Source organism: Ursus arctos, unplaced genomic scaffold (genome assembly GCF_023065955.2).
Source record: "Ursus arctos isolate Adak ecotype North America unplaced genomic scaffold, UrsArc2.0 scaffold_3, whole genome shotgun sequence".
Taxonomy (NCBI): domain Eukaryota; kingdom Metazoa; phylum Chordata; class Mammalia; order Carnivora; family Ursidae; genus Ursus; species Ursus arctos.
This window is the reverse complement of record NW_026622985.1, coordinates 48,427,578-48,453,581: the sequence shown is the minus strand read 5'-3', so window position 1 is coordinate 48,453,581 and position 26,004 is coordinate 48,427,578. Positions and strand designations below refer to the sequence as shown.

The following is a 26,004-nucleotide window of genomic DNA, read 5'->3' as shown; positions in this document are numbered from 1 at the left end:
TATTGTTTTAGAAATTAGGGGGGAGAGTTGACTTTGTAAATCATTTTAGGATTGCAAAAATGACATTATGATGATGAATGGCATAAAGCTTTAAAAAAAAATTTCTCTGAATATTAAATTAATCGCAAACCAAGGCTGTCTAACATTAGCTCCTGATAACTTAGAGATCTTGTGGCATTCCAGATGCTCTATGAAACAGAAATATTCTGTCTTTATTATGAGCACCTTTCCACATCTGCAATTCTGTTATACAATAAAGTCTTGTTCTTTTGTTGCAAGATTGCACTGGTTCATTTTTTTATTATTAATTTAAACCATGTGGGTAAAGGGTAATCCAGTAAGCCATAGGATTTCAGATCAGAGCTTTCATACAATCACATGTAACACCAAACATCTGGATATTTAGATGGATAGGGATAGGAAAAAATTAAAAGAACCAAAGCATTGTCTGAATGAATAGATATTAATTGTGTATAATTTTATACACTTTGAATATAACATATTCTTAGCATACTTTCTATAAACAATGGCCAGGTTATGATAGAAATTAAAAATCATAACCCAATTGCATCAGCCACATATAAATACATAATAACCCAATAGCTTTCAGTAAAAAGACCTTAAATTATTATAAATTGCTTAAGTAACCCAGAATCACTTTTATAAAGCAAGTTTAACAATCCACTTAAAGAGAACATAATATACAAGTTTTCTTGGAGCACTAAATCACATGGTTGTCTATTTAACATAAAACCTATCTCAGAAACATTTTCCCCCAAGGCACATTACTCAATTATACACAATAATTAATATTTGCCTTCAGCTATTTTTTGCCAATCCCTGCACTTTTCCTAACCCTACTCCCATAAAAGTTTTGACAAAAAGGAAGTCATGATGATGTACAAGTGGAAAAAAAACCTTGTTTCAAATTTTTACATTTGTCCAAAATACCTAAAACTTAAGAACAATAAATAATGAAAAGGAAAATTTTAAGAATCTTACTAATGAATGATTCTCTCCTGCATTTTAGAAGTCTGTTTAAAGCAAAGCAAAAAAGTACACTTAAGAAGCAAAAGTTGTCATTCTTAGTAAAATACTAGATTAATATTGTTTGTATTAAAACGAGACCAAGAATAGTAAAATGTTCTATTCAGTACCAAAGAGGGAGGCATAATAGGTCCATCCCCCCAAAAAAGTTATAGTTGAAAATCATATATAATTATAGAAAGTTCCTACTGCAGTCCAAATCAATTTATTTCCAATGCATGATGCCGATACCAAGGCAGCTCTTCCTGAAGGTTTGCCTGAATGGATGTTATTTGCATTCTGTAATCCAGATGCTGTGTATTTTACTGCATTTGCCAGGTGTGGACATTCAAAAGTAAAAAACCTAAAGATCAAAGAAACAAAGGCTGATCCTGTTGAAATGTTTAGCCACAAGTCATTCATATGACTAGAGACTTTTTGTTTCATGAGGTGTTTACATCCTTTGTTGTTAAAGCTATTTATTACCTTTGAAAACAGTTCACCTTCCTTTTTGGAATACTATAGAGTGTGATAAGGTCTTAATGTGTGTTAAGGGAACATCCATGTTTGAAAGACAATCACCACCACTCTTACCGCAAAAATAAATTCAATCTTTTGGGTTAAAATATAAAAACAGGTCAATGTTTTAACAAAAAGGGAGCTCAGGCCCATGGTAATATGCGATGTAAACTAGATAAATATGGAAACACAAAAGCTAAAGTAAATGGGAAGATAAAGCAAGTTCTAAAACTCAACTAGCTCCAAAGGTAGTTGAACCCGAGGGGGCTGAAGCCACAGGCTATAATTTCTGTACCAGCGTGCTCTTTTGCTCCTGAGAGGCCGCCACAGAGTTAACCCTCTGACTTTGGCATCTCTTTATTCCTTACCTTAACAAATATTTACTGAGTACCTGCTTTCTGTATGCAAAGCAATGTACACACCAGTGAAAACGAGCTCCCTCAAGGATCTTACAATCTACTGGAAGAAACAGATATTTTTTCAGTAGAATAGGACAGCTGTTAGATTGAGCAAAGTTCAGGCAGTCACACAAACATTAAGGAAGGAGACATCTAACTTTGTAGTGCATTTAAGCAGAACTTCCCAGAGTCATTTCTATTGCCAGATTAGAAAAATAAACTTGCACATTAGTCAGAGAAGCGGTACGGGGTGAGGGACCCTGGTGGCAGGAGGAAGATATGGGCAACTTCCCCAATATGAAGCAAAACAACAAATATATGTAACCACACACAGAAAATGAGGACTCTAAGACAAGCAATGGGAAGCGTTAATGTATGAAAGGAAAAAAAAAACAAAAACAAAAACAAAAAAAACGACCACTTCCAGATCCTGAAGAATTTTACATCTTTTTTCATCTCTACTACTCCAGGAAGGGAAAGTCATCTCAACTCACCCTGTACTGTTCCTTACTCAGTTCAACCTTAGGCAAGAAATTCTTCAGTATCATCTGAGAACTATACAGTTCTCCACCACCTGGTCCCAACTGCATGATATACATTCTTCCAAAATACAGACTTGTTCTATTTAAAATGAAAGAACTACACAGAGAACATTTTACACTAGCATCCAAATATTTACCACTTACCCAAGAAAATACACAATTTTTTAATCTTTAAGACAATTGCAAATACCAAAGAGGAAGGACTAGGATTCCACTGGATCCTTTGCTCAAAAATAGAGAAACTGTGAACTTAATCTCTTTGTAAACAAGCTTTCTTGCTGCTATCTTTTATTTCCATTGTTAATATTTATATGGTGATAAGATTAATATTAATGATATGGCATTGGGCATCAAGCATCTAATATCTGCCAGACATTCCCCTGAGGTTTTAATGAAGTCTCTATTTTTTCTTCACAATAAAGACTTATAAACTGATTACAGTCTTACATTCATTTTACAGAGTGCGATACTGAGTGCCAGTGATCTAGGTAGATCACAGGCCTGATGAGTACAGATCTAGGACTCAAAGGCAGGACGGGGGAAAGTATACAAAAATGCAATGGTAAGTTTTCACATGTCCTGATAATATACAAACAGTCCCAGATAGAAAAATGAATAAAGATTCATCTCACAAAACAAAAATTTCCCAGGTCTCTCTGATCCCACAGAGAAATGCTGACTGTTCTCTGGGAGATGATGAAAGAATTCCTAAGAGATACACTCTCTGGCATTATAAGAATAGAATCATTCTCAGGCTCACCAAATTCATCCACAGTTGCAAATACATTTGTCTCTTTTTCTTTCTGGACTTCTTTGGCCAATAGGTCACTGCAATAATTAGTTTCAAACTCAGTCCAATCCTTAAACATCCAGCAACTTCTTATTATTTCCTGCTTTTTGTCCCAGTTATCATAGATAGAAATAAACTATTTCAGTAAACAGAGAGTGGCATATGGCCACACTGACACATTTTATTTTAAATGCAATTACCCATAACATCCCATAAACCTGAGCAACAATTTGGAGATCAGGTGTTCCTAATATCTAATACTGAATATTAATCACTTCCAAAACTTAATGGCTTAAAACAATTACTTATTTCATGTTGTTCTGTGAGTTGACTGAGTTCAGCTGAAGTGGTTCTTGTTTGGGGTCTCTCATTTGACTCTAGTTAGAGAGTGGCTGGGACTAGGGTGATCTGAAGGCTTCTTCACCCACATGTCTGGTGCCTGTGCTGAAACGGCTGGAATAGCAAGGGGCTAACTAGACATCCATCTGGCTCTCCATGTGGCCAGCCAAGCTTCTTCATAGCATGATTCTCCTGGTACAATCAGCCTTCTTATAGGGAAGATGACTGCACTCACAATGAGCATAACAGAACATTATAATTAGAAACTATCAGTTTCTTAAAAGCTAGACTTGGAAAGAGACACAAGGTCACAATGTCATACTATACTGATCAAAAAGTCACCGAGCTCACTTAGATTTCAGAGGTGGGGATGAGACCTTACCCCTCAATGAAAGAAAGGTCAAGTAATTTGTGACCACTTTTAACCTATGATACTAAATTCCTGGCTAGAAATAAACCCTTAATCTCTTAATATTACTATTTTTTAATTAATCTCTTAAAAATCTTAAACTTTATTTTTAAAAATGTTAACTTCCTAAATGTCTAAAAGGAGAAAAGCTAAAAGTTTTGAAATTCAATATGTTTAATCATTGTTCATAGGAAGAAAGTAATTTATATTCTATTAGAAATTTGTTTGAATTAGCCTATAACTAGTACACAAGATTGACCAGGGGTTCAAGTGTACTTATTCATGCTAGCCACGAGTCTGAAAATTTGATGGATGGCGTTATTTGGGGATTATAACTTCAATTCAGTTCAGAAGAATTGGCAAAGATGCCAAGATTCAAGATTAGAGGGAAGAAAATGGCAATTCTTTCATAGTACTTAAAATTATTTTGAAAAGTAAGAATTTATGATAGACTGCTGAGCAAATAATATGTTCCTTTTGAATGACTTTATAATGATAGTAACAATTTTCATACACTTCCATGGGAGAATTTGTCTTTCCATAAGTGTTTTTTAATGACTATTTAAACAATACTTGATATTCACATAGAATTTAAACCACACTATAATGGCTTGATTCACTTCATTAGTAAGTCTGTGGGAAAACCAGTGGCCCCTTAATTTGGGACTAAAAGGTTTCTTCCTATAGCCTTTAATTTAAGTACCCAGGGAGAAACATAGGATATGAGTCTTTAAAGTTACATATATGAAGTTAGGTTATCTCAAATCCAGTTTTAACAGCACCGTTTTTATGCTGAATAAAATTTATGATCCAATCCACAAGAGAAGATGTGCAAAGATTGTTTGCAATGAGAAGAAATAGGAGCTCTATGAGTCCACCCCTGGGGAAAAGAAGACCAATAAAGTGTATATGTATTTATACTATAAACTACTGTATGGCAATAGGGAAAACATTGAATAGATATTTAGAAAGTAACATAGATCTTAAAACGTAATTCTGAATAGAAAAAATTAGAAAATTAGGTCTACATAATGATACAATTTATGTAAACTAAAAATCCACACAACAATATATGTATAGTCTTTGCAAGAACAAATACAAACACAAGGATATACCTTAAACACTCTAAGACGACTCATAAGGGTGAAGCCATCTGAGGGAAATTTCAGAGAAAATGGGGTAAATGATTTTTTTTAATAAACAGAGAAACTCTGTACTGGCTAATAACATGACTTGCTACAAACTCAGTGGTTATGCTTGAATTATTCCTTTTCACCAAACAAAACAAGTTAAGACCCAATTACTGTCATCTAGTTTCAAGTTATAAATGACTAGATATTATAGATTCCTTTCTACAGACTGATAAATACAACTGCTTATTGGCTAGATGTCATAATGGACAAAGGAAACTATTAGAACATCACTGTGCACAAAAATCAGTCATATTAAAATAATTTTTAATATGGAACCAAAAGGGAGCCTGCTAGAATCTTCCAAGATCTATTCACACCTTTCCAGCCCAAGTTAATGGGATCTTTAAATCATATTTTAAAGGTTGGCCTACATCCAAACAACTGCTTTAAGAGATTGATCATAAAGATATATTAAGTCAGAGAGGATTCTGGGAACAGTGGAATAGTAAACACCAGAAACCTGTCTCCCCACCCAGACTACAATAGCACTAGCAAATCTGTCTGGTGCAACTATTTTGGGACGCTGGAGACCAAGGAGGTTCGTAATCTCTAAGAGAAGGCTTGGAGGGTCAATTGAGGTTAATTTTGGTCAATTTCAGCTCTTGGCACAACAGCAGCAACCTGGTGCCTACTTCCGCAGCCGCACAACAGGCAGCCATACAGGCATTCCAGGAACAGCTTATACACAGTTTCGCAAAACCACAGTGGTTAAAAAGGACCTTGTCTTCCAAAAATCAGGGATCTGTACTCTGATCACTGGCTGCTGCTTCTAATTACAAAGATGTAGACAGACAGGTGGCCATTTTTGCTGTACCTCCCCTCACTACTGCAAGCCCTTGCCTTATAAAACTTAGAAGAAAACACAGGGGAAGAGCTTCATGGCATTAGATTTGGAAAGTATTTCTTGGATATGACACCAAAGGTACAGGCAACAAAAGAAAAAACAAACTGGACTTCATGAAAAATTTAAAAATTATGTACATCAAAAGACACTATCAGCAGATTAAAAAAAGAAACCCACAAAATGGGATGTGATATTTGCAAACCATATATCTGATAACTGATTAATATCCAGAATATATAGATAACTCCTATAATTCAACAACAACAAAAACCGAATTTGAAAACAGGCAAAGGACTTGAATAGACATTTATCTACAGAAGATATACAAATGGCCTATAAGCACATGAAAAGATGGTCAACACCACTAATCATTAGGGAAATACAAATGAAAATTACAATGAGATACCGACTCATACACCTTAGGATAGCTGCTATTAAAAAACAAACAAAAAATAACAAGTGTTGACAAGGATGTAAAGAAATTGGAACCCTTCTGTTGGTAGAAATGTATAGTTGCTATGGGAAGCAGTATGGTGGTTCCTCAAAAGGTCTAAAGTAGAATTACTAATATGATCTGGCAATTCCACTCTGGGAATATATCAAAAAGAATTGAAAGCAAGGTCTTTTAAGAGATATTTGTACATCCATGTTCATAGCAGCATTATTTAAAGTAGCTTAAACATGAGAGCAACTCAAGTATCCGTCAATAGATGAACAGAAATAAAATGTAGTATATACACACAGTAGAATATTTTTTTTTAAATGATTTTTTATTATATTATGTTAGTCACCATACAGTACATCCCCGGTTTCCGATGTAAGGCTCGATGATTCATTAGTTGTGTATAACACCCAGTGCACCATGCAATACGTGCCCTCCTTACTACCCATCACCGGTCTATCCCATTCCCCCAACCCTCCTCCCCTCTGAAGTCCTCAGTTTGTTTCTCATAATCCATAGTCTCTCATGTTTCATTCCCCCTTCTGATTACCCCCCCTTTCTTTATCCCTTTCTTCCCCTACCGATCATCCTAGTTCTTATGTTCCATAGATGAGAGAAATCATATGATAGTTGTCTTTCTCTGCTTGACTTATTTCACTTAGCATTATCTCCTCCAGTGCTGTCCATGTTGTAGCAAATGTTGAGAACTCGTTCTTTCTGATAGCTGAGTAATATTCCATTGTATATATGGACCACAACTTCTTAATCCAGTCATCTGTTGAAGGGCATCTCGGCTCCTTCCACGATTTAGCTATTGTGGACATTGCTGCTATGAACATTGGGGTGCATATGGCCCTTCTCTTCACTACGTCTGTATCTTTGGGGTAAACACCCAGTAGTGCAATGGCTGGATCATAGGGTAGCTCAATTTTTAACTTTTGAAGGGACCTCCACACGGTTTTCCAGAGTGGCTGTACCAACTTGCATTCCCACCAACAACGTAGGAGGGATCCCCTTTCTCCACATCCTCTCCAACAATTGTTGTCTCTTGCCTTGTCTATTTTTGCCATTCTAACTGGCGTAAGGTGGTATCTCAGTGTGGTTTTGATTTGAATTTCCTTGATGGCTAATGATTTTGAACATTTTTTCATGTGTCTGTTAGCCATTTGTATGTCTTCATTGGAAAAGTGTCTGTTCATATCTTCTGCCCATTTTTTGATTTGTTTGTTTCTCGTGTATTGAGTTTGAGAAGTTCTTTGTAGATCTTGGATACCAGTCCTTTATCTGTAGTGTCATTTGCAAATATATTCTCCCATTCCGTGGGCTGCCTCTTAGTTTTTCTGACTGTTTCCTTGGATGTGCAGAAACTTTTAATCTTGATGAAGTCCCATAAATTCATTTTATCTTTTGTTTCTCTTGCCTTTGGGGATGTGTCATGAAAAAGGTTGCTTTGGCCGATGTCGTAGAGGTTGTTGCCTATGTTCTCCTCTAGAATTTTGATGGATTCCTGTCTCACATCGAGGTCTTTCATCCATTTGGAGTTTATTTTTGTGTATGGTGTGAGATAGTGGTCAAGTTTCATTCTCTTGCATGTAGCTGTCCAATTTTCCCAGCACCATTTATTGAAGAGACTGTCTTTTTCCCACCGGATGTTTTTTCCTGCTTTATCAAATATTAGTTGCCCAAAGAGCCGAGGGTCCATTTCTGGGCTCTCTATTCTGTTCCATTGGTCTATGTGTCTGTTTTTGTGCCAGTACCATGCTGTCTTTGTGATCACAGCTTTGTAGTACAGCTCGAAATCCGGCATTGTGATGCCCCCAGCTTTGTTTTTCCTTTTCAATAGTTCCTTGGAGATTCGGGGCCTTTTCTGTTTCCATACAAATTTAAGGACTGTTTGTTCCAGTTCTTTGAAAAATGTCCTTGGTATTTTGATCGGGATAGCATTGAAAGTGTAGATTGCTCTGGGTAGCATGGACATTTTAACTATGTTAATTCTTCCGATCCATGAGCATGGAATATCTTTCCATCTTTTTATGTCTTCCTCAATGTCTTTCAAGAGTGATTTATAGTTTCTAGAATATAGGTCCTTTACGTCTCTGGTTAAGTTAATTCCAAGGTAACGTATGGTTTTTGGTGCTATTGTAAATGGGATGGATTCCCTAATTTCTCTTTCTTCGGTCTCGTTATTCGTGTATAGAAATGCAACTGATTTCTGAGCATTTATTTTGTATCCCGCCACGTTACTGAATTGCTCTATAACTTCTAATAGTTTGGGAGTGGCTTCTTTTGGGTTTTCCATATAGAGTATCATGTCATCTGCAAAGAGAGACATTTTGACTTCTTCTTTGCCAATTTGAATACCTTTGATCCCTTTTTGTCGTCTGATTGCTGTTGCAAGGACTTCTAGTACTATGTTGAATAATAGTGGCGAGAGTGGGCATCCTTGTCGAGTTCCTGATCTTAAGGGAAAGGCTTCCAGCTTTTCCCCATTGAGAATAATATTTGCAGTAGGCTTTTCATAGATGGCTTTTATGAGATTGAGAAATGTACCTTCTATTCCTACACTCTGAAGGGTTTTAATCAGGAAAGGATGCTGTATTTTGTCAAATGCTTTTTCGGCATCGATTGAGAGGATCATATGGTTCCTGAGTCTTTTCTTGTTGATATGATGTATCACGCTGATTGATTTGCGAATATTGAACCACGCTTGCATCCCAGGTATGAATCCCACTTGATCGTGATGGATAATCCTTTTAATGTACTGTTGGATTCTATTAGCAAGTATCTTGTTGAGGATTTTGGCATCCATATTCATTAGGGAAATCGGTCTGTAATTCTCCTTTTTGATGGGGTCTTTGCCTGGTTTGGGGATCAAGATAATATTGGCCTCATAGAATGAGTTTGGTAGCTTTCCTTCTGTTTCTATTTTTTGAAATAGCTTTAGGAGAATAGGTATTATTTCTTCTTTGAATGTTTGGTAGAATTCCCCAGGAAAACCGTCCGGGCCTGGAGTTTTGTTATTTGGACACACAGTAGAATATTATTCAGCCTCAAACAGGAAGGAAATTCTGACATGCTACCAGATGGATGAACCTTGAGAACACTGTGCTGAGTGAAATAAGCCAGTCACAAAAGACAAATACTATATGATTTCACTTAAATGAAGTACTCAGAGTTGTCAAAATCATAAAGACACAAAGTAGAATGAAGTTGCCATAAGCTGAGGGAGGGGAGAATAGGGAGTTACTGTTTAATGGGTATAGTGTTTCCATTTTATAAGATGAAACAAGTCCTAAAGCTAGATGGTGGTGAACCTTGCGTAATATGAATCTATTTAATACCTTTAACCTGTACAGTTAAAATGGCTGAGATGGTAAATTTCACGTTATGTATATTTTACCACAGAAAGCTGGGGGAAAGGGAAGAAGGGGGAAGGCAGGCTCATGGCAATCACAGATCTATTACAACTCTTGAAATAAGGCTAAACACACATCAGTTCCTTGACTGAAGCCAGACCAGTTGCCTGAGAGTGATTTATCATGGCTACTGGCTTTGCCTTCTGGCCTGTGTTTAAAGCTGAATAATTTTCTCTGTCTCCTTCATGTCTATAGAAGGTTGAAGACCCACAGACCTCTTTACATTATAAGATGACTCTGCTAGTATATGACTCTAGTATATGTTCTTTAAAAGCCAAGTGGGTTTCTTGCTTATCAAATTATAATTCATACTACAGTGCATATGAAGCAGCTAAAGCTGAATCACCAAGGAAAAGAAAAGCTTATTTATGACATAGCTGGACAGGTGTGAGAATTTATGTTAAAACTGAAACTTCATACTATAGTCAATAATAATAATGCTTTTAAACATTTTTCTAACATGGATCTATATGCAGAAGATTTTAATTGTTGTCGATAGCATTATGTAAACAGACTCCAAATCTAAAAGAAATTTTGAAGAACATTTTGTTGATATTGATAAACTCAGAGTTAATTTTACATTCTACAATACTCTTGAATTCAATATTATCACAAGAGTTATCACAAGAGTGAATTTAACTTAGACACAAGTTTAAAACTGATGGTTTTCCTTTAAGTTCATATCAATTCCTCTAAAAAATATGAATCAGTTTTATCAATATGAATGTAAATGCTAAAGGAAATTATTTGTGTTCTTAATTCAGTTTTTGAAAAACTTTTAAGCATATTTCAAACAACTTGGGTAAATCTTCTTTTTCAACTGTAAGTTTTCTGAAATTTAAATACAGATCATATATATCCAGTGAAAATTTAGTGTCCAATTTGAGATGTACCTTAAGTATAAAATCTACATTGGATTTTAAATACTTAGTACTAGAGGATTGGAAAATACCTCATTAATAATGCTTCTATTGATTAATTATTGAACAGATAATATTTTGATAGGCTGCATTATATATAATATATCATCAAAACTAATTTCACCTATTTAATTTTATATGTGGTTATATGTCAATTTCAATTTATTATCTTCGAGCTCCAAATTTATTCTCCAGTACCTGCTCTGTAAGAGTGGACTGGATTCTTTAAGATTTTACTTATTTGAGAGAGGGAGGGAGCATGAGGGGGGAGGAGAGGGAGAAGCAGGCTCCCTGCTGACTGAGCCACCCAGGCGCCCTGGACTGGATTCTTAAAGCATTTTGCCTTTACAGTCCATGTACTTTCAAGTTTTGTCTGAGGGTCTTAGACAGACACTGCAGCAGGAAGGGGACTCCTCTTCTTGATTCCAAATGCTGAGCTTTTGGTGTTTATCTTGCTCTTGTGGCAGAGTCATCAACAGTAAGGGTGTTTGAGGACATTTGGTAGTGCACTGCCCCAGCCAAATTTCTAGAGTACACAGTTCCTCAGCAACCTCAACCCTGGAGTAGTGGCCCCCTGCCAAAGTTACTGTTCCTTGAGTATTCTCCCTCAGCTCTAGTTTTCCTTACATCTTCATCGTTACTCTTCTTTCTCAGCTCAATAATCCTTTATATTAAAGTTCCCCTGCTTAAATTACTACGTGACTTGTATCTCCTGATTGGACTCAAACTGTTGTAGGGTATAGGCACAGGAAATTTTTAATAACATATGTGGCTTGCATTACATTTATTTTAGGTAGTGTTGCTAGAGAGTTTATCAATATAGAGTTCTCTATAACTAGAGAAGGCAGAGAAAGAGGAAGTAGCAGAAAGTTTTGAAAACAATTATTTAAATTTTTTAATTATATTTAAATAAAATTAAGAATTAAAATATAATTTCAAGCTTCAGAAGATAAATGAAGTGCTTAAATTGTAACTTCAAAATGGTACTGAAATATGACTTTACCTACTAAGATTCAAAGACTTTGATGGAGAAAGTCTGGAAGTCTTACCTGAGAGGTTACAGTATTTATCCCACTAAAAGGGAGTTTAAGCCATACCTCAACAGAAGAGAAAAATGGAGAGGAAGAGGTAGACATGACCAAAAAAAAAAGAGAAAACTGGAAAGTCTTTATACAAAATAGATATGTTTGGAAAAGGTCAATGTGATATCAAAAATGATACCAATTAGTACAAGTAAGCCATGGTCAAAACAAATATGAATATCTGAAAAAAAATGGTTTATTTACCCCTTACAAACATCTAGTCCAGATCTCAATTAGCATAAATGAGCACAAATTAAACCACAAAATAAATCCACATTTTAATTTTCTAATGTGAATTTAGATAAGCAACAAATATTCAGATATAAACAATCTACTGCTTAGAAATCTGTGATACGGGGCGCCTGGGTGGCACAGCGGTTAAGCGTCTGCCTTCGGCTCAGGGCGTGATCCCTGCGTTGTGGGATCAAGCCCCACATCAGGCTCCTCCGCTATGAGCCTGCTTCTTCCTCTCCCACTCCCCCTGCTTGTGTTCCCTCTCTCACTGGCTGTCTCTATCTCTGTCAAATAAATAAATAAAATCTTTAAAAAAAAAAAAAAAGTAAAAACAAAAAACAAAAAAAAGAAATCTGTGATACTCCTTAGAAAAAGGAGTAATCATTATTGCTTATTAAGAACTGCCCCCACCAAACTGTTTAAAGTTAGGCGGAATCTCACTGATTGTTAAGACAATACCTAGTACTGTCTATAAGAGCAATGTTATAATCATATTGATTCCACGTTTGATGGGAGACATATCTAATACTATTTCTTAGTCAAAAAATCCTAATTAATTTTGTTCTATGTGGTCTAAAAATGCATTTAGGGATTTCAACATAATAACTGAACATCTTCGTAACATGAGATAAAGACCATCATATCAATCAGTAACAATAGTCAGCAACGGAAGGGAAGGAAATTTTACAGCAGTATAAATTCCAGTGCACTCCAACTATAATTTCAGTCATGCAAGGACCAGAATATTAAGCCATCAAAAAAATAATCCATGAGAAAACTGCTGATTCCATGTTTTTTTGTACCGAATAAAGCCCTAAAAATATGTTTCAGAAGGTTTGTTTAGTATTATATAACTACTTCGGTTATGTGGTTTTCATATTTTTTAGTCTATTTACCAAAACCACTGGTCCTACATTTAATCGCTCATCACACAGAAAGGCTTTCTAAGCTTCCGAAATAATAGAATCACACTAAATTTCATCAAAGTTTAAGATGAGAATTGCATTAGGTTACATACATACGGTGATAAATGTAATCAAGACATTTTAAAAAGCATGCTCTATATGTGTGATCCACTAAAAAAATCTAATTTAAAATTATGATATGAAGGCCTTTTCCAGAATTACAAAATCAATTAAGGCAATTACAAACTGGATTCCACAACACTCTATCTGCACCCAACGTTATATACATACTCTGAACAACAGCATACCGAATTGTCTCACTGAACTGCTGATGGCACAAAACCAGGACACTGATTTCGAGAAATGCATAATGGGACAAAATTCTAAGCTGATAAAACAACTTTTTTCTAAAGATTTTATTTATTTATTTGTCAGAGAGAGAGTGAGCACAAGCAGGGGGAGCGACAGGGAGAGGGAGAAGCAGGCTCCCTGCTGAGCAAGGAGCCCGACTCTGGACTCAATCCCAGGACCCTGGGATCATGACCTGAGCCGAAGACAGACACTTATCTGACTGAGTCACACAGGTGTCCCTGATAAAAAAAAAAAAAAAAAAAAAAAAAACTTTTCAGGTTTTGGGAATTCCCAGTCTACACCTCAAAAATCCAGAACTATTCTCAAGCCATTAAGAGCCACATTCTTCAAACCCACTGGTTTGTGATTCTCACTTGTGGGTGTGTACCACTCAGTCGGCTGAGTAATCACACCTCTCATCAACTCTGGAAAGCTAAAAAAAAAGTAGCTCAAGGAAGTTTTGCCTGTTAAAGATACTCTTGTGTACACGTGTGGGTTTTGTTTTCTTTTTCTTTCTTTTTTCCTTTTTGGTAAAAGCAGCCTTATTGAAGTGTAACTGACATATAATAAACTGCACCTATTTAAACACAATTTGGCAAGTTTTCACATAGCTGTACATCTGTAAAACTACCACTACAATCAAAATAATAAGCATATCCATGACCACCAAGTTTCATGTTGTTTTGTAAGTCCTCCCTCCCAACCACATACCCTCATCCACTGGCCAACACTGATCTACATTCAGTTATTACAGAGAAGTTCACATTTTTCAGAAATTTATATAAGTGGAATCATAACATACATGCTCCTTTTTGTTCTGTGTTTGCTAACTCAGTATAATTATTTTAAGATCCATCCGTGTTGCAGTGTGTTTCAATAACCCCTTCCTTTTTATTACTGAGTAGTATTCCATTGTTTGGATATACCACTGTTTGTTTATTCATTCATCTGTTGATGGATATTTAGATTTTTTCCACTTCGGGGCTTTTAAAGTAAAGCTGCCATGAATATTCATGTGCAACTCATAAGCTTTCATTTCTCTTGGGTAAATACCCTCAGAGTAAAAAGTTGACTCATGTGGTAAGTTTAACTTTCTAAGAAACTACTAAATTGTTTTACAAAGTAGTCATATCACTTTACATTCCAACTGGCAGAATATAAGAGTTCCAGTTTTTCTAAAATTTCATCTTTTTTTTTTTAAAGATTTTATTTATTTATTTGACAGAGAGACAGCCAGCGAGAGAGGCAACACAAGCAGGGGGAGTGGGAGAGGAAGAAGCAGGCTCCCAGCAGAGGAGCCTGATGCGGGGCTTGATCCAGTGACCTGGGATCACACCCTAAGACGAAGACAGACGCTTAACGACTGAGCCAACCAGGCGCCCCTAAAATTTCATCTTTTTTATGTATCCATTCTGATAGGTATATAGTAGTGTCTTATTGTGGTTTTAATTTGTATTTCCTTATTGACTAATGATGTTGAGCCTCTTTTCTTGTGGTTTTCATCACAAATATATTAGTTTTATTAAAGTGTTTGTCCGAAGTTTTTCCTAGTTTTTTATTTTGCAGTTTGTTTTCTTACAATTGAGTTCTGAAAAGTATTCTTAATATATTCTAAATGTACTTCCTATGTGCTCAGATATGCAATTTGTAAATAGTTTCTCCTAGCTCTGTGGCTTGTCCTTTCCCTTAAGAATGTCTTTTGAAAATCAAAAGTTTTAATTTTGATGAAGTCCAATTTATCAATTTAGTATTTTTATGAATGTTTTTGGAGTCAAATCTCAGAAATTTTTGCAAACTCAAAATCACAAAGATTTTCTCTTATTTTTTTTAGAAGTCTGGCAGTTTTAGGTTTTACATTTAAGCCTAAGATCCAATTTGAGGATCGTTATATTTCCCTCAATATGCATAAGTTAAATTTACTGATGAAGAAATACACGTGGATAGGTTGATGGCCAAAGTTACAATCATAGGTTGTGTGATACAGAAAGATTTTGAGGATTGTACCACCTGAGATGTTTCACATAGATTTTGTTCATTTTTTCTTGGTTTTCAGCAGCAAAGTAAATTCAGTCCTTATTGCTCCTCCTTGCCCAAAAGTCCCCTACTCTTTCTTTTTTAAGAGAACTAACTACACAATATCTGTAATTATTTCCTACCTGAAAAACTGGAGGCAAAAAACAAAAAAACAAAACAAAACAAAAACAGAAGGATGTGATAGCAGGGGTGTGAAGAATAACTCACATCAAAAAGACTAGAGAGTAACTGTGGCCTATCCCAGGAACTAAAGAGCCCAAGCATGTGTAGAATACAGAGAAAAGGTAAGTGATGAGTCTGGCAAGGATGAGAGAGATGAGATTAATGAAGACCTAAGTCATACAATGGATTTCTAATTCCATGCTAAGAATAACTGAAGTCAATGAGAGGTTGTAGACAGGATAGTTGTGATTAGATTTGCAATTTTAAAAGAAGCTGTTTTAGTTACAGAGCAAAAAAGTACATGCATTATAGTGGGGTAAGATATTCAGAGACCATTTAGGAAATGTGAAACATTTGGAGCAGATGCATGAATAAAAGTAAGTCAGGGGTGTGGGATGAAAGGTTCAGAGTGTACTGTGACCAAAGGCAAATAATCAGGAACGAAGAAAGCATATTCCTTAAATGGTTAAGAGAGAACATGTGAGGTTTAGTGGCACGTCAGAAGACAGAGGAGTATGGAGAGTCTTTAATGGTACGGAATTGAGTTCATATTATATGAATAACAAAATTAAATATTGAGCAAATTGAAGGTTTTGTGTTGAAGAGTATCAGAGAAATTCTTTAGGTTAGTAATAATATGGCCCATGTGTTAAAAGAGACGAGGGTGAATTTTAAGGATGTTTGGAAATAACTGCAGATATTGATTTAAAGCAATATACAATTTGGGTAGATGTGCTAAAATGGAAATTGAAATTAGAACAAAAATCTCTTTATCTAGTTTTAAAGCCTCACAATTTAGTCACAGTCACTCATTAAACCAACCTCATTTCTCAATTCTGCCATATTTATAGATGATTTTCTTATAAACTTAAAATACTACTCAGCCCTCAAAATGTTTTATACATTTTAAGTATCTTCACTACACCACTTTGTAATATTTTCTATATTATGCAAATCGTTTCTGATTACATTTACCATTATTCCAAACCACATAATTCTGATTAAGTTTAGCATCTTAAGTATAAATATCCTATACATCTATTGATTTATACCCTAGCCTGTTCAAACATTGAGTAGATTAGTGACAACAAACTGATTAATAGTCCAATAAAACAAAATAACATCTTCATGACTATAATTATTTCTCAATGAAGGCAAAATGATAATATACTGATGCATCTCCATTTCCCTTTATGGAAAATATTCTTAGGAAATCGAGCTCTGTGGTGAAGAAAATATATTGTGTGCTAAAATTTGAGATTGGTTTTGACTACTAGCTGCTGCAAAATCGCATTATAAAACAACTACTGATTTTTCCCCTCAGCCTAAATTACCATCGTTTTCAAAACCAAAAAGTTACATCACAACAATGAAACAAATGCCTAAGTTCAATAAAGTTATTATCACCACAGCCTTAAAATTTATAAATAACAATTCAGTAACTATATAGGTGAATATACATCCTTTAGTACACTGTGTGTGTATGATGACTAAAACCAGATTCCATCAAGAAATGATTCACCAGGGGGGCACCTGGGTGGCTCAGTCATTAAGCGTCTGCCTTGGGCTCAGGGCGTGATCCCATTATGGGATCAAGCCCCACATCAGGCTCCTCTTCTGGGAGCCTGCTTCTTCCTCTCCCACTCCCCCTGCTTGTGTTCCCTCTCTCACTGGCTGTCTCTGTCAAATAAATAAATAAAATCTTTAAAAAAAAAAAAAAAAAGAAATGAAATGATTCACCAGGGACACCAGATTCCATTAAGAAATGATTCACCAGGTGGCTTAGTCGGATAAGTCAGTTAAGGGTCCTGGGATCAAGCCCTGGGTGGGGCTCCCTGCTCAGAGAGTAGCCTGCTTCTCCCTCTGCCTCTGCCACTCCCCCTGCTTGTGCACTCTCTCTCAAAAAAAAATAAATCTCTAAAAAAAAGAAAAAAAGAAAAGAAATGATGCACCATACGCCAGGAAGTCATTTAGAAGATGATCTGATACACAAACATAGCACATTAATCTGAGTATTGATCATGTCTTGCCAATATGAGGGTGAGAGAAAACACAGAGCATCGGTTGTGGTAATCAGGCTTTTAAGCACCAGATTTCCAACACTTGCAAGGTGGATAAGATGAATGTAAAGAATTTTTCTTTTCAATTTAAGTGATACTTTAACCATTACCTTACAAAACTCAGGGAATCTTTAATGTTCATAGACAAATGGATAAAGAAGATGTGGTAAATACAATGAAATATTACTCAGGCATAAAAAAGAATGAGATCTTGCCATTTGTGACAACACAATGAACCTAGAGGGTATTATGCTCAGTGAAATAAGCCAGAGAATGACAGATACCATATGATTTCTTACATGTGGAATCTAAAAAACAAAACAGAATCATAAATACAGAGAACAAACTGCTGTTTGCCAGAGGGGAAGGGTTGGGGGATGGGTAAAATAGGTGAAGGGGGATTAAGCGGTACAAACTTCCAGTTATAAAATAAGTCACACGGATGAAAAGTACAGTGTGGGGAATATAGTCAATAATATTGTTAATTAATGTTGTATGGTGACAGATGGTAACAACACTTATCATGGTGAGCATAGTTTAATGTAGAGAACTGTCAAAGACAGTTGTACACCTGAAACTAATACAACATTGTATTTCAATTAAAAAAATAAAAAATATTAAATAAATGTTACCTGTTATTACTATTAAAAAACCTATTCCATTTTTAGTACAAAATTTATCTAACTTGACTTTAAGAGGATCACATTTTTATTTGTACAACTTACATAAAACAAAGCTGCATAGGCTAATAGCTCAACAAAACATTCCAGTTGTGTTATCACGGATTCTAAATGCATCTCATCTTTCTTCTTGTTGACTGAACTGATTCTATTAGGAATCTAACTTTCATTAAACCCACATAATATGAGGTCAGAAAGAAAAAAAATCAAAGTAAGATTTCACTATTTAGGCAATATTGCTTTCTTAATCCATAAATTCAACTGTAAGTACATCAGAGTCACCTGGGAAATTCACTTCAAGTGCTGATTTAATTTTTCCAGGGTATTATCACACTATCAATAGTTTTCAAGTCACAGCAATTCCGAGATGGAGACAGGATTGAGAACCACTGTTAGGCTTAACCCAAAAACCAAAATCTTTACAATATGCTGGATAGGCAACCTCTGTCTACCATCAGATATTGTGATTCCATAACTCAAGGGTGGGTCCAGAAATCTGTCTTTTGGCTAGCAGGTCATTCTGAGATAGATGGTGTATAGATCAAGTGAGAATCATCGTCCTAAATGCAAAACATGCTTGGTATTTTTCTGATCTGTTTATTAAAGCCTGTCTGAAGTACACATCCCCAGTCTCAGAGGAAAAATAAGACCCGGAGAGTCAGAAAGGAGAGGGAAATCAGAGCAGGGTGACATGTGAACGCTCCAGCACTTTCATAACTTCCACACAGTGTAATGAAGAGCAGTTCAAAAAAAAAAAAAGAAAATACCCAGGTAGAGCAGAAGCTCTACCTATGCAAGTTCTACCCACTAGGACCGTGATCCAATAAAATGTCCTAGAATCTACACCAGAAACTACTTCTCCTTGTGAAGTAAGACGGGAACTAGAGTGAGGCCTCATGCTCTTCCTAAATGCTAGTGTTTTCTTTGTAATTACTGTTATTACAAAAAGTCTCAGTTGATTCCTTCAGGACTTAATAGCACCCTATGAACTTTAATTTTTCATAACTTTAAATGAATTACGATTCTGAAAATGGCATATTTTAAGATAAATGTAAAACTTCAACCCACGATTCCAATATTCATCGAAATCAACCTTCTCTTGTTAGAGAACCCTAAAATGGAACATTCCAGATCAATATTTTACTGAAGTAAAATAATCCATTGCTATACTCCGGTATTATTCATAGTCATATCCTATCAGAAAAAGAGCTGCTCCCTCTGGGTATTCATGATGAAAAGTAAAACTGACCATTTAAATGCCTGAAAATGTCTTGGTCTGGACTGAGACATGCCAAGAGAAATACTTAGGCTAGAATGAACGCACACGTTGGATGACAAGGGACACAGATAAGAGGTAAACAGCAGGCGCACAATATATAGTAAGCGCTCAAAAGTACTGACTGTATCATACGGTAACCATTCCCTCACTGCCCGCCAAAGTGGCTCCTACATTCCACTGAGATCAGCAAGTCTCTGCCCTCCTCCGTGCCGCAGGTGCTGCGGCCGCCGTCCACCACCATGCCTAAGGCCAGCTGATCCTCCTGCTGCGCCGCCCCACGCCGGCGCGGCGCTCAGCCAGCGCACCGCAGAGACCTGTGCCCGCTTTCGCCAAGCGAGTCTGCGCACCGCAAGGCCGTGCCCACGGCGCCAGCAGATGCGTCCCCTGGAACCTCCATCGCCTAGTTCCTGGAGCGGTGTCCCGGGAGCCTAGGAGGCGCCGCCCACGTCCCTCAGCGAGTCCCTGCCCACCCTGTCCCCCGGGACCCCTGCCTGTTGCCCCCGGCAGCCCCAGAGGACTGCTCTGGGGTCCCCCGCCGCGACCCGCTGACGGCTCAAGTCCCGCCCCCCTCTGCCCACTCCGCCCATCATCTGCATGGTGGACCCCGACGTCTTGGTGCTGTCGCCGCCGCCACTGGAGCAGGCCTAACAGAAGCCCTCGGCTCTAACCGGAAGTCCCTGGCCCGCCTCGACCCCAGCACTTCCGCCCCCAGCGCCAGCCGTCGACCCTGCCAAAGTCTAGGGGCTGGCCGGTGCGTACCGAGCCAGCAGAGCACTCAGCGGCGGAAGCGAGCCCGGGGACTAGGGAGGTTGGACCCCCCAGTCCAGAAAGTCCTCAGTCCCAAAACGGCCACTCGAGGCCCAAGTGGGTCGGCAGCCTCGCCCAGCTCCCAGTCTACCTCAGCCTACCTCAGCCTGGCTTACCTGCCCAGGGCGAGCTGCGCCTTCCAGGTGGACGAGGAGCTCCTCCCACCTGCGCGCTTTGCTATATGGGCAGCGCCGAGCCCAGAGCGAGGAAGGGGGCATGCGCGGGCGTCCCGACGGTGCAGCTCGCCGGCGAGCCGCAGGGGAATTGTGACCTACAAAATTTAAAAGTGGGTCACCCTTTTCTACTTTAATATCATAATATCAGTCAGATAGAGTCCATGGCCTAATGGAAAAGGATATTAATTATGAGATATGAGAGTCAATGAAAAAAAATAAAGCAAGAAGACGAGAGCAAAATGGGTAGAAAGAAAACGGTACAATATGGAACCCTCAAATAGTCTAAGGCCCTAGAGGCCCAACCCTCACAACATTGTGTGTGTTTGGCATGTTTCTTCTCAGATGAGAGAAAGCGAATTGACAGTGGCTAACAACATACGGTATTGCTCGCAATGTTGTTCGCTGAAAAGGCAACACTGAACCAGCTCACACTTCCATATACTTTCCATAGCATGCTAAGTTCAAACCTGATATCCAACCAAGCTCAAAGTTACCACACTGAGAGCTACAGTTAGAACAAAACAAATCATGCAAATCTTTTTTTACCTATGGAGTACAGATAAATTGTCAGAAACTTCAAAAAATACTTGATCCATTTTTTTTCTCTAGCATCTTAACATTTTAACTCTTATCTGATGTTCCCTGCTATCTTTGTTGTCTACCGTATTATAACCAATGTGGAGATAATGGTTCCAAGAGCCACTTCAAAGTCAACTGGCTATGGAGAAGAATAACAGCTCAAGCCATAGTGCATAATCATAAATCCAGGTAGGAGCAACAGAAACTAAATTTTAAAGCCTGGAAAGATATATAAACTGGGATTGCATACATTTGTGAGATAAAGCGTGAGGAGACTTGAGAATAGATCTATGGATATGGCCACTAGTGTGGCAACTTAATTTTAAAAGTCCTTTAAGTTAATCGTATGTGGGTGAGCCATTGTGACTCTAAAAGCCAAAAGTGGTAAAGGGTCATATTTGGATCTGAGAACTTTGTGAAATCCTGAGGGAATGTATTGAAAGCGGTCTAGAAAGAGGATAACAAAAGTGTGTAACAAACCACTTTGCCAAATAAGATGACTGATGTGATATTAATGCCACTTGGTTGGGATGAAAGAAATTTGTTTTAAAAATTAGAATTTTCTCTTGCCATAAAGCAACACTTGTGAGAGTGCTTGGGAGGGTCATCATCCTTCAGGACCCACAGAGATAATGACAGTAACGGCTTCCACCATGATGATGGTTTTCTCCATCCATGATACTAACCAATATGGAGATTCCATAATCCTCAAATGATAGCTATAAGAAGCCACAAAGAAGCTAAAGACAGTGGCAGGATAACCAGAAAACCCTGCCCAAGGAAGGCTGGTGAGTCAAGAAGCAGGAAAATGGTTAGGAACCATTTCACTTCAAAGTATCACTTTGTTAGTTTTGAAACAGCCAGCACTTTTAAGCTTAAGTAAATCACTTAAATTTAGAAGAGATAATATGGGACAGAAATAAATCTAAATGATACCCTTGGTATCCTTACTTAAAGAAAGTTATTTAATGAAAATATCTAGTGAACCCAATATAATATTCTTCATTGAAGAAAAAAGGTGATAAAAAAATTTGCAAACTCAATGCAAATAAAATTGAATGTGTGATTCCACAGACTGAAAGTTATTGAAGAAATGTTGTGTTAGACTCTGTCCTAGGTGCCAGAAAGATAAAGACATGATTTAGTGGGAAGCATTGTAACTTAGTAAGCAAACCCCTGTCTTCTGACTTATGTTTGAATCCTAACATGAGCATTTACACATTTGTGAACTCAACCATCTTGAGACTCATATAGAAAATGGGAAATAAGAGAATCTTCTGCATAAGGCTGTTGTATTAAATGAAATAATAGATGCACAACATTTAATACGTAGTAAGTATTCAATAACATTTATTATTATTACTATTGCAAAATGGTGGGGGTTTGTGGTGGTTTTTTTTTTTTATGGTGGGGTTTTGTTGTGTTTTGGAGTTTCTTGGGAGAGGTAACTGCCCTCGATTACTCACAGGTAACGCATGTGAAAGATAAAGGGGGAGAAAACAAAATTGAGCTGGCAAGAGCTTGAGGCCATAATACTTATATGACATCTGTGGGGGAAAAGAAGAGGAGGAATGAAGACAACACAGAAAGAACCTCAAACAATGATGCAGAGCTGAAAAAAAAAACTCAGCAAACATAATAGGGAATTCTGGAGCAAATATCATCTATTAGGAAGTCCTACATTAGATAGAAATGGGCAGGCTCTAGCTCCTTTTGTGCTGAGGCTAACCAGAGAAAGTACAGCCTCACCTTGAATGCTGCAGTGACTCTTAAGGCACGGAGGATGGAGCATGTTGGCTAATTGCAGTCCTTGCAGAAATCTAGTCCGTACACTTCCATGGTTACCATTCGGAGTTCGTATTCTAATGAGGGAAACTGAAAGCACACAAGTGAAGAAATAAATATACACTGTGCCAGACGTTTTGTGTGCTTTGGAGAAAGATAAATGCAGGAAGGTTAGGGAGTGCAAGAGAGAGGGAGTACTAGTTTATATAGGATGGTCAGGGAGTGCTTCTCTGATAAGCCAGCATCATCCAGGGACCTGAAGGAAGAGAAGTAGTGAGTTATGTGGATATCTAAGACAAGAGTACTGCAGTCAGATGCAACAGAAATGCAAAGGCACTGGGACAGATTATGCGCCTACATGTTTGAGAAACAGCAAAGAGACCAGCATAGCTAAAGCAGAGTGAAGGAAGGGGAAAAAAAGAGATGAGTTCTCATGGGTATTGGAATGGGAAAATAGTGTATCATGTAAAATGGTGCCTTTTAAGACATGGTGATAACTTTTGCCCCAAGACAGACAGAAACTTTTTCAGTGTTATCACCTGACTGTTAATAAGTATATTAAGATGTTTAAGTCTGAACTCCTGATTTTCACCCTCCCCCAGATCTTCTTTTCGTCAGATCTTTCTCATTTCAATTGATCATACTTCCTTTCCAGATGCTCAGGCCAAAACCTTGGGATTACCTTTGACTCTTTTTTTCTTCAAATGCCACATATAAGCCATCAGCAAATCTCCTTGAATATTCTTCAAAATATATCCTAAATATAACCACTGTACCTCGCAGCAACTGCTACCAACCTGGATTACTATAAGAGCCTCTGGTCAGGTCTCCCCATCTCCTTCTTGTTCCCTGCTGAATTTATTCTCAACACATTAGCCAAGGGGATTATTTTAAACAGGAAGTAAATCTTCAGAAGGGTCTAGTGGATCCTCAACTTACTCAAAGTAAAAGCCAAGGTCCTTAAGTGGTTTAAAATGCCTACATAATACAACCCTGCCCCGTACTACCATACTGACCTCATCTACTACTCTTCCTTCCCTCAATTATTTCTGTTTGGTGGCCTCTGTGATGTCCTTTCAGTATCACAAGCATTCTTCCACCTTATCTTCTCTGAAATGTTCTCTAAAATGTCTCTGCCTGGAACACTCTCACATGATATGCAACTAACTACTTCCCTGGCACTTTGAGGTATTTATTCAGATATCACTTTCCAATCAGACTGTTACATGATAACTATATATAAAGTAGCAACCTGCCCCTAACTTTCAGTATTCATGATCTCACTTATACTAAGCTATTTTTTTCCATAGCATTTACCACCCTCAACACCATAAAGAATTTTTTGTGTTTCCATCTTGTTTACTGATATATATCAAATTCCTAGATCAATGCCATAGGGGTTAAGCACATCTTGGCATTCAATAAAAATTTGTTGAAAAAATTGTATAGTGTATTTTTTAATTTAGTGTGCAATGCATTTGGTGTGCAATAGAATAACAGAATATAATTTGTATATATTGATGTAGGTAGTACATTCACATGTAATATTAATTTTAAATATAATTTCATTTTCTTATTAAGTAGGAGTGTCTTTGAATATGTTAAGTTAAACCAAATTAAATTCCCCACTTTTTTTTAGGTTAAAAAATGGTTTGATTTTTTAGAAGTTACATATGTTTCAACTTAATACTAATACTTTCCCCATATCATAAATAAATAGTATAATAGGAAAAACTTTTGAAAAATTATTAGATTGCAAAGTCACACATATAGTGTTTAATCTCCAAATATACAAAGAACTTATGGAGTTAAGGATGACTGTCAAATCTATAACATTTATTACAAAAGAAAGTCACATTTAAAAATAATGTGCAAAAATATAGTATAGGAAATGAGATGAAAAAGGAAATTATTTGGGGGTAGTAGTTTATAACATCCCGAGGGATTTTTTTTTTCTTCACACCTCTTTAGTTTCCACATGTTTTTCAAAAAGAAAGACTTTGGAGAGGGTTCAAACAACAACTAATGTAAGAACTAATATAATTGAAAATTTGGAAAATACATTTATTCCAAAGGCTAACTGAAGTGGAACTATTTCATGTGAAGAGGAAAAACCTGAGACCAAAAAAAAATTTTTTTTTAAATCTGACTTTAAGCCATTTTTACAAGCGATACTTTAAAAAAGATATAGGGGTGCTTGGGGGGCACAGTCGGTTAAACCTCCAACTCTTAGTTTTGGCTCAGGTAGAGATCTCAGGGTCATGAGATCAAGCTCTGAGTCAGGCTCTGCATTTAGCGTGGAATCTGTTTGAGTTTCTCTCACCCCCTGCCACTTCCCCTCCCCCTGCGCACATACACTCTCTTTTTCTCTTTCAAATAAATAAATAAATAAATCTTTTTTTAAAAGTAGATATAAAGTAGCATATCTACACCCAAAAAAGAAATAACCCAGTTAAAAAATAGGCAGAAGACATGAATCGACATTTTTGCAAAGAAGACATACAGATGGATAACAGACACATCAACATCACTCATCATCAGGGAAATACAAATCAAAACCACAATGAAATACCACTTCATACCTGTCAGAATGGCTAAAATCAACACAGGAAACAACAGGTGTTGGTGAGAATGCAGAGGAAAGGGAACCCTCTTGCACTGTTGGTGGGAATGCAAACTGGTGCAGCCACTCTGGAAAACAGTATGGAGGTGCCTCAAAAAGTTAAATATAGAACTACCCAAAACCCACCAATTGCACTACTAAGTATTTATCCAAAGTATAGAAAAATACAGATTCGGAGGGGTACATGCACCCCGATGTTTATAGCAGCATTATCAACAATAGCCAAACTATGGAGAGAGCCCAAATGTCCATCAACCAATGAGTGGATAAAGAAGAGGTGGTGTATATATATACAATGGAATATATACATTTGCAATGACATGGATGCAGCTAGAGTGTATTCTGCTAAGCAGAATAAGTCAGAGTAAGACAAATACCATATGATTTCACTCATATGTGGAATTTAAGA

The 26,004-nt window shown here is 37.0% G+C and overlaps 1 long non-coding RNA gene across 1 annotated transcript in view; it reads right to left on the bottom strand.

Annotated features, from left to right (window-relative positions):
- LOC113261137 (uncharacterized) overlaps positions 1–24,357 on the bottom strand; it is a 358,028-nt gene extending 333,671 nt beyond the window's left edge. Inside the window, exons 1-2 of the long non-coding RNA XR_008956275.1 lie at positions 22,937–24,357; positions 20,549–20,703 (exon numbers count right to left, since the gene is read on the bottom strand). This is a non-coding gene — a long non-coding RNA (uncharacterized LOC113261137). The remainder of the gene's footprint in view (positions 1–20,548; positions 20,704–22,936) is intronic.
- Positions 24,358–26,004: the final 1,647 nt, after the last annotated feature.